Below are 10,000 nucleotides of genomic sequence, written 5' to 3' on the forward strand. Positions count from 1 at the left end.
TAATTCATAGCAACCATGTACGCTGCCATGCCCCGCAGTCAAGCGTCTGGAAGTTATTGGATTTACTTTTTTAAGTAAATATGTTTATTGATATATCTATTAACTTATTTGTAGAACTTCATCCACCTATTTTTCTGGCGAAGACTGGTTCCTCTTCAGTTCGGCAGTGGCAGTTCTGCTCACCGGACAGGCGTTGTTCGAGAGCGAAAATCTACGGGTTTTATTCTCCACAATATACAATTTCAGATTTTTTTTCTTTCCATCATTCTTCATTTCTAATTGATTGCATCCTTGCTTTTCAAACGCTCAAGTCACTGTTGTGATTTTTCACGGGGACGGTGTTCACCGACGGCGCTTTTCTTATCTTTTCGCTTTTAACGCTTTTCGTTCTTCTTGATGATTATTATTATTTGCACAAGTAGTTGCGTTAGTTTTCTTCTTGACCTTCCTGCAGTGTGCTTTGTCTGTGTCAAAGCTTGATATTGCAATCATGAAGTCCAAGTAGTACTTCTTTATCGAAATGGACACTTTTTATAGCAAACTGGGCTCCTTTTTAAATAAAGTGGGTGCTATTTTTGTTTAAACGAAGATTTTTTTTTTTTTTTTTTTTTTTAGATGGACACTTTTAAGCCAGTAGACTTACTTTGATTAAGTGGATACTGTTTAGTTGACGGTTGTTTAGCCAAGTGGATGCAATTTTTAGATAAGTGGGCAATTTTTTTTTGTTTGTTTGTTTGTTTGATTGACTGGCTTTATTTTTGTTGAATGGACTCTATAGTTAAGGGGCTGATTTTATAACCAAGTAAATATTTTTTTTTTTTTTTTTAGCTTCGGAAACTTTTAACTTCATTTTAAGTAATTGAACTTTGCTTTGTTATTGTTGTTGTTGTTGTTAGATGGACTTTTTCGTTCGTGGACACTTAGCTAAGTAAGCTTATAATTGTTAATTGAACTTTAAAATGAAGTAATCACCTATTATTCTTATGTAGCCACTTAACTGTAATGTACTTTTAATAGAAACAAACAAAAAAATTGATCGTTCACTTCATTTCTTTCAAAGGAAATAGCAAACAAAGATTCAACATGGAACGGCATCACTTAGCAATTCGTATCTGTCATTAAAATAAGCAAATATTTTTTCATGTTCAGAAGTTGCAGAAAGTTCATGATGAGTGTGTTCTGTGTAGATGTTTTTTTATGATTCTTTTATCCAGTTAATGTTTGACTGCCCGTGTTTGTTTGTATATATGTATGCATGTGAGTGTGAAATATTGATGTTTCTATTTACAGGTGATGTGTGTTTCTCTATCTCTCACACTCTTTGTCTGTATGCATGTCTGACTACCTGTATGCACGTCTCTGTGTGCTTAGGTGTGTTATATAGACGTACAAATGTATACATCAGTGAATCACTTTCTCATCTCTCTCTCTCTCTCTCTCTCTCTATATATATATATATATATATATATATATATATCTATATATATATATCTATCTCTTCCTCTCTCTCTCTCTCTTCCTCTCTCTTCCTCTCTCTCTCTCTCTCTCTCTCTCTCTCTCTCTCTCTCTCTCTCTCTCTCTCTCTCTCTCTCTCTCTCTCTCTCTCTCTCTCTCTCTCTCTCTCTCTCTCTCTCTCTCTCTCTCTCTCTCTCTCTCTCTCTCTCTCTCTCTCTCTCTCTCTCTCTCTTTTAATTTTTTCCTCCGAGAGCCTAGAATAACGTTGATTTTCTTGTGTCCCGATTCAGAGCAATCGCCACATTTTTGGCTGCGAGTTTCATATTCCGACATTTAAATATCGTTAATATTTAACAAAGTCATCGGGCACGTGTAATAGCTTTGTGTCGGTGCCTGAATATTACATGCTCTCAAAATAACAATAGAAATCTCAAAAATTCCCGTACCCTTATTCGAAGGTGTCAAAAACATCCTGAAAAGTGTCAATATTTGGTTTACAAACATGTTTTCTCATCGTTCCGTGAAATGTACCAACTGAGGCATGAAAATGTTAACCCATACCGGCACTAGTGGCGAAGTTCCTGAGGGGATCATGCAAACTTCGACCTTGTGGTAGAGGTGATAGTATACACTGACGAATCATATTGCCACAAGGGCCTAACGCTGTATTCCTATTGGTCGCTGAAAATCTGTTCTGTGATAGGTAAGATGCTCCGATCTGAACAGAACTAAAATTCTATTTTCATGAGCACCTTCGCTAAATTTCCCGCATATTGTAAGCACACCTTCAAGCCTATATCTTAAGTGCATATTCCTGCATATACAAATCCACGTACGCTTGTGTCATTACTGTTAGAGAGGATTTTATTTTACAATTATGACGATCGGTGTTTCTTTGTGAGCAGATTTTCTTTGAATGTCTGAAATGGATTGGTTATTTCTTTGTGTCCATGAAAAAAAATACATACTAACATAGATCATTGTTTTATTAAAACTAACAGGCATTATGTGCGTATTAAAAATTCATTGTCACAATTGCAAGTAGAAAATCTACGGAAACGTCACATCAATATACGAACTGCATAAGACAAAAAAAAAAAAACCGTATGATGTTGTGGCCGCGAGAAATAGGTCTGGATTCGGGCTGTACAGACAGATCGATGGACCAAGCATTGTGGAAGAGATTACGTGTAAACTATGTAATCAAGAGCATAAGGGACCATCACTATAACTTAGAGTACCATGTAAAACAGGTTTTCAGGCCACTTAGCATGAGGTACGAGGTGATGGGTAATTCACTTGTTATTATTTGGTGTATCAAAAAGTTTTCTTTCTTTTATCCTAGATTTGTAATGCAATTTTATACTATAATGCTTTAGCCATCCATCAAATGTATCAGAGCTTTCCCACGCTTATGCCATCAGCTAGAGTGGCAATAAAAGGAACACATTTAATCGTGATATCACTGTTCCTTCATTTTGTTATTGGATGATGAAACGCCTATGCAATATTGATATAAAATTTTCTGCTTACTGTAATACCATTTTGGTGATCAATTCTGAAACATCTGTAACTTGTTATTACTCATCATTTGCAAAGTGTATATGAATAAAGTTATTTTCGACTTATCTAGATATCCACAGAATATTAGTTCATGAACGCACATAAACCATGCAAAATGTAACAAGCAATAGGGAAAAAATACATATAGATGCATAGTATGAGGGAATCATGGTCATTTTGACCTTATTACACATGAACCAATTACGAATTAGTAACAGAACAAATATTACGCCTTTTGTATCATTTCTGGCCTCTGTGAATTTGTCACGTTTGATTCCTAATAAAAAAGAGCTTAACACAAATAAATACCTTGGTACATAGCACGGCGATTAGATGTTACTATGTTACACTATGTAACATAGTAAAAATCAACAATCGACATTTACTTCTGAAAATCCACATTAATGCATCAGTAGTCTTTTACTATCGTTATCTTCACTATTGTTATTATTATCATTATTTTCATTATTTATATTATTGTCATTATTTTCATTACTTTATTATTGTTATTATTATCATTATTTTCATTATTATCATTATTTTCATTACTATTATCATTATCATTATTTTCATTACTTTATTATTGCTATTATCATCATCATCATTATTATTATTATTATCATATATGTGTGTGTGTGTGTGTGTGTGTGTGTGTGTGTGTGTGTGTGTGTGTCTATGTGTGTGTGTGTGTGTGTGTGTGTGTGTGTGTGTGTGTGTGTGTCTATGTGTGTGTGTGTGTGTGTGTGTGTGTGTGTGTGTGTGTGTGTGTGTGTGTGTGTGTGTTTGAACAGCCATTCATTCCAACGCAAGACAAAGGCCTCTCTTGGTTCACTATTGAGAGGTTATTTTGGCAGGACCACCCTTTCCTGATTGGATTCCTTTTCTAATCAACCTCGGTTCGGCGCGCTAACACTTGTGCCAAGGCGGCGATTTCCCCTACGACACTTGCGTTTGACTTCTCAAGGCGATATGTCGTTTTCTCGCCGTGAGATCGGGTTGCAGCTAGCAGTCGGAGTACATTTTTACGACCGCTGCGACGGGGAATTGAACTCGGGACCACGAGGGTCGGAGTCCAGTGCTCTAACCACTGGACTATCGCGGCTGTAACATAGACAAATATGTATGTCTGTATGTATATATGTATATATATGTGTGTGTGTGTGTGTGTGTGAGTGTGTGTGTGTGTGTGTGTGTGTGTGTGTGTGTGTGTGTGTGTGTGTGTGTGTGTATATATATACACATATATACAGACACACAAGCACACAGACACACACACACACACACACATATATATATATATATATATATATATATATATATATATATATATCCATGCATATATATATCCATACATATGTGTGTGTGTGTGTGGGTGTGTGTGTATTTGTGTGTGTGTGTGTTTATACATACATACATATATATATATATATATATATATATATATATATAAATATATATACATATATGTTTATATGCATATACATACATGTTTATGCATGTGTGTGCGTATCTATGTATATATATATATATATATATATATATATATATATATATATGTGTGTGTGTATATAAATATATATATATATACATACACACACATGCACAAACACACCCGCATACACACACACCACACACACACACATACATAGACACACATATATATACATATATACATATATATACATATTCCTATGCACATACCTATGCACACACATACGCACACACACATATATATGTGTATATATATATATATACATATATATATACATATATGTATATGTATACATCTATATAAATATATGTATATATATGTATGTATATATAAATATGTACGTATAGATATATATACATATATACATATATATATATATACATATATATAAACACATACCCACACACACACACAGTCACAATATATATTGCATACATATTGTGTATAGTGTGTTTGTGTGTGTGTTTGTGTGTGTGTGTGTGTGTGTGTGTGTGTGTGTGTGTGTGTGTGTGTGTGTGTGTGTGTGTATGTATGTATACACACACACACACACATATATATATATATATATATATATATATGTATATATATATGTATCTCTCTCTCTCTCTCTCTCTCTCCATATATATATATATATATATGTGTGTGTGTGTGTGTATGTATATATATATATATATATATATATATATATATATATATATATATATATATATATATGTACGTAAAGACATATTTACATATTTGTATATATATATATGTCTGTGTGTGTGTGTATATATATTTGTGTGTGTGATAATACACACATACACGCACACATATATACATATACATATAAGTATGTGTGTGTGTGTATATATATATATATATATATATATATGTATATATATATATATGTATATGCACACATATATGTGTGTGTGTATATATATATGTACATATATGTATATACATATATATATGTATATATATACATACGTGTGTGTGTGTATGTAAAAATGTGTATATGTATATGTATATATATGTATATATATATATATATATATATATATATAGCCATTCATTCCACTACAGGACAATTCTCTATTAAGAGGTTATATGGCAGTGTCACCCTTACCTGATTGGATGCCCTTCCTAATCAACCGCGGTTTGGCGCGCTAACACTTGTACCACGTCGGTGACTTCTTCCCAAATGATACCTGCGTTTGAATTCTCAAGGGGATATTTTGTTTTACTCGGGCTCAAGCAAGCAGTCAGAGCGCAGGCATTTTTTACGACAGCCGCGACGGGTAATTGAACTCGGGACCACAAGGGCCGGAGTCCAATGCTCTAACCACTGGACTATCGCGGCAGTCACATACGTATATATGTATACATATATATGTATACATATACATACGTATATATGTATACATATATATGTATACATATACATACGTATATATGTATACATATACATACGTATATATGTATACATATATATGTATACATATACATACGTATATATGTATAAATATATATGTATACATATACATACGTATATATGTATACATATATATGTGCATATATGTATATATATGTACATATATATATACAAATATATATGTATGTACATACATACATATATATACATATATGTGTATATACATACATATATATATGTATACATATATATATATATGTGAGTGTACATATGTATACATGTATACATATGTATATATATGTACATATATGTATACAAATATATATATATATATGTATATATACATAAATATGTATATATATATATATGTGTGTGTGTGTGTGTGTGTGTGTGTGTACGTACATACATACATACATACATGTGTATGTATATGTATATATATGCATATATTGATATATTTATATGTATATATATAAATGTATATGTATATATATTTATTTGTGTATATATAGTTATATTTATACATATCTATACATATATATATATATATTTATATGTATATATATTTATATACATATATATGTGTGTATATATGTATATATTTACACACTTACACACACATATATATATATATATATATATATATATATATGTGTGTGTGTGTGTGTGTGTGTGTGTGTGTATGTGTGTGTGTGTGTATTGTAGAGGTTATAATGTAGCTTAACACTTTTAACTCTAGGTGAAGATTCCAAATAACACCACAGAGTGGTGTTATTTAAGGATCACTTAATATTACTATTAACAAGAATGACCTTGCAGTAAACAGAAAAATACATATCGTTCGTTTCATATTCATTCTAAATACACATTAGAATATCGTTCCATTATCAATTCACTTGAAAATTATCAAAAAAGTTAATCCAGGACAGGTTCTCTATCGGCGAGGAACGATTTTTGGTTTTAAAAATTTGCCTTTAACTACGTCGTTCTTTGCTAATAATAATAATTAAAAAAAAAAAAAACATTTTTCGAAAAGATACTATAAAAAAAACTGCAAGACTTATAGGCACACGACATGGAGGCGGCAGCTTCCCCTTGCAACCACTTGATAGAAGTCGATAAAGATGCGTCTTCATCACTTTCTCCTTCCACCTCCGCCAGCCGGACTCGGCTCCTCCGAGGACACTTCATTTTCTCCTCTAAATCTTTGATCCAATCAAACTCATTTCAAAGTTAATTATGGATGCAGATTCGGTGCAACATGAATGCGGTATAGATACAGCCATCTGAGGCGCAATCATCCGGAAGAGACCGTCGTCGACATTGACCCTTAAGGCCTCGGGGAACAAGGTCGGAAATTGCGCTGGGCCGAGGCTCCTCCCGGAGTAACTGATTTCGGGAATTCGAAAAGCCGCGATATTAATTCACATTCAAGGTAGACGAGATCGAAGTCGTCCGAGGTGCGGCGTCTCGGGGAACGGATTAGCATCGATTTTCTCGCTCCTTCCTTTGTTCTTTGTCTCTTTTTTATAAGTTTTGAGTTCCTGTTCCTGATAAGCCAGCTGATTTGACAAGGACCACTTAGCATATCTATTTTAATTTCAATGTTTATATATATATATATATATATATATACATATATATATATATGTGTATATATATAATATATATATGCATATATATATATGCATATTTATATATAAATATATATATATATATATATATATATGTATATGTACATATGTACATGGCTTCACACCGCCCTCTCTTCCTCTCTCCTATATGGTTTTCCCAGGAATCTTAACCTTGCTTACAGGTAGATACGGTATCTCATGGTTCTTAGGGTTATACAATATTTTGATTATACATACTTACTCACACACACAATATTCATATACAAATTACACACACACACACACGCAACACAATATATCTATATGTGTGTGTGTGTGTGTGTGTGTGAGTGTGTGTGTGTGTGTGTGTGTGTGTGTGTGTGTGTGTGTGTGTGTGTGTGTGTGTGTGTGTGTGTGTGTGTGTGTGTATACATATATATATATATATATTTGTATGTGTGTGTATATATGTATGTATATATGTATATATATATATATATATATATATATAAACAGTATATAAATATAATTCCCTCGCGTTATACAGCAAAATATGATTCTGAATTTTCCACTGTTGATATTTCTTAGATATCACATCTATCATTTTTACATAATCCTCCTAATGTTTTTATTTCAACCAATCAGAGGCAATTTACACAAGGAAACACTCTAATCTATAATAGTTCTGATTAATTAAATGCTGTTTTTCCCCCACGAATCTGTCGCTTTGTATAATTCAGGCTTCAAGAACTGATGTTGTAGAGTGAAATAATCTAGAATCAAATGCTTCCAAATTGCTGGCGTGAGGCAAACCACGGACTAATGAGAAACGAAATACTGTTCCACATAAATTGGTAATTGCTTGTCATCGCGGTCTAAGAGTGGTCGTATACATAATTATAATAAGTGTGCAGTTTTGTTCTTAACTCCATACTGATTTTTTTTATAGAAAAATATACAACGGCTTTATAAAAGAAAATAAAAAATATGTTTTAAAAAGAGGAATTAGCTAGACGAATGGTGAAAAAGTCAAGAGTAATTGCAGTGTTCGTGAAGATTATGGAGTGGGAAGTAGCCCCATGATCACTCGTAATGTATTAAGGTAATGGAATCCGAAGTACTGGCAACGGTTAATGCGGAAGACACTGTTTTAGATCAAAGGAGTGTGTTTCCAGTGGCGATTACGGGAATATTAGCGACGGAAATGATAGTGCTGTTGGTTGCTGACATAATGAAAGCAAGGATAAATTACGTTACTATTACCGCTCGTACTATAGTTATTATTATTAATGGTAATGATTACCATTGTCGTATTTATATCCATCGCCATGAGAGACTAATGAGAGTGATGGTAACAATTGTGGCATTAACGACAATGTTACAAAAGGTAGAAATTAAAAAAATAATAATAATTATAAAAAAAAAATGACAGATAATAATGGTGACAGGATGAAAGTTTAGCATTGATTATTTTCACTCTGATAATAATGATGAATATAACTGTAAAGATAATGATAATTATTATTACCACCAACATCATAATACTAAAAGTAATAAGAATAATGATAGCGATGATAATGATAATAATGATTATGGTAATGATAATAATAACAAAATTACACTAAGACCAACGACAACAGTAATGAAAATACTAATGATGACATCAATAATAATAATAGTAATAATGATAATAATGATAATACTAATGATTGTTATTCCTATCATTATCATTATTATTGATATCAGTGTTGTTATCATAATGATAATAATGATGAATATAATAGTAATGATAATAACAACAATACGTATTTTAACAATGATTATGATGATAATAATAAGATAATAGTGTTAATAATGATAATAGTAATAATGATAATAATGATAACATTGATAATAATAACAATAATGATAATAGCAAGAATGAATAATGAAAATAATTATAACAGTACTACTGCTACTATTAATACTAATACTATTACTAATGATAATGATATATAACAATCTTCCTGACCACTCCTGAACCTAGGTCACTCCAGGAATGAAATAGGAGTGCCAGTGCTAAACCAACCATGCCACGCGACCCACTAAAAGGAGTATGCAACTAGGATCCACCTAGCTCCATAGACATTACCTATCTACTAATACATGAGTAATGATAGTGGAAATTGATTTAGAAATTATAATAATCATAATTATATTTATGACGATGATGATAACAATAATAATAATTTTAATGATAATAACAATAATAACAATGATAATACCAATGATAATAATAACAATGATAATAATAACAATGATAATAACAACAACAATAATAATGATAATAATAATGAAAATAATAATGATAATAACAATAACAGCATTAATAATAATAGTAGTAATAATAATAATTATATAAATAGTAATCATAATAATGATAATTATGACAATAATAATGATAATTATGACAATAAT

The sequence above is a fragment of the Penaeus chinensis genome, chromosome 12 (assembly GCF_019202785.1).
Source record: "Penaeus chinensis breed Huanghai No. 1 chromosome 12, ASM1920278v2, whole genome shotgun sequence".
In the NCBI taxonomy this organism is placed as follows: Eukaryota; Metazoa; Arthropoda; class Malacostraca; order Decapoda; family Penaeidae; genus Penaeus; species Penaeus chinensis.